Below are 1,303 nucleotides of genomic sequence, written 5' to 3' on the forward strand. Positions count from 1 at the left end.
GATGTCTGCGGCCCCAAAAGGGTGCTGCCTCAGCAGCTCTGTGGCTCCCGCCTGTCCCAGAAGCTGTCTGCCTCTGTGGTCCTCACTCTCACCTGTGCAGACTAAGTTCGGTGGAGTCCCGGAGCCAAGATGGTGCTCCCTGCGGGGCGGACCTCTGTCCTCCAGCTGGGAGGGTGCTGGATGTCTGTGGCCCCAAAAGGGTGCTGCCTCAGCAGCTCTGTGGCTCCCGCCTGTCTAATAGTAACTTTTAAAAGAGTTTCTTTTAAAACAGATTTTTTTTTCCTACAAGTCTCCAGGGGAATCACAGAAAAATGTTTGAAGGCAGTCTTGATTGTTCTGGAAGAAACATTGTGGAGGCACTTGAGTTAGACTAGAGGCAAATGAATCACTCTAGAAGAATATTAAAGGATCCATGCATTATAGGATATAATCATGTCCATGAAGCCTGAAATAGATGTTTCCAAAAGTACCCCTATAACCATGTACCTCCAAATTAATGTCTTATTCAGTTAATTAATAATTTACAGCTAATAAATGATTCCCTGACTCTCATTTCCTGATGTTCAAGGCCAAGATCCATATAATTGCCCATAACAGCAATATTGCCTTTCTTGTATTTCAAAATACAAAATAATAATAATAATAATAATAATAATAATAATAATAATAATAATAAATGCTTTGGGTGACAAGGTGTACAAGAGCTCTAATTCTTAAGGAGTTTGTGATGGTTTGTATATCCTTGGACCAGAGAGTGGCACCATCTGGAGGTGTGGCCTTGTTGGAATAGGTGTGACCTGGCTGGAATGGGTGGGTCACTGTGGGTGTGGGCATATGATCCTCACCCTAGTTGCCTGGAAGTCAGTCTTCCAGTAGCGGCCTTTGGATGAAGATGAAGAACTCTCAGCTCTGCCTGTGACATGCCTGCCTGAATACTGCCATGTTCCCACCTTGATGATAATGGACTGAACCTCTGAACCTGTAAGCCAGCCCCAATTAAATGTTGTCTTTATAAGACTTGCCTCAGTCATGGTGTCTGTTCACAGCAGTAAAACCCTAACTAATACAGAAGTTGGTACCAGGAGTGGGGTATTATTGTGATAGGTATGACCATGCTTTTATTTGAAAGAATGTGGATTTGGGGACTTTGGATTTGGAAAGCAGTGGAATGCTTGAAATTGGGCTTAATGGGTCATCCTAATAGGAATATGGAAAACTTTGTTGCTGGGAGTAATTTGAANTGTGTTGACCTGGCCCAAGAGATTTCAAAGGAGAAGAATTTCAGAATGTGGCATAAAGACTG

Source organism: Mus caroli, chromosome 7 (assembly GCF_900094665.2).
Source record: "Mus caroli chromosome 7, CAROLI_EIJ_v1.1, whole genome shotgun sequence".
In the NCBI taxonomy this organism is placed as follows: Eukaryota; Metazoa; Chordata; class Mammalia; order Rodentia; family Muridae; genus Mus; species Mus caroli.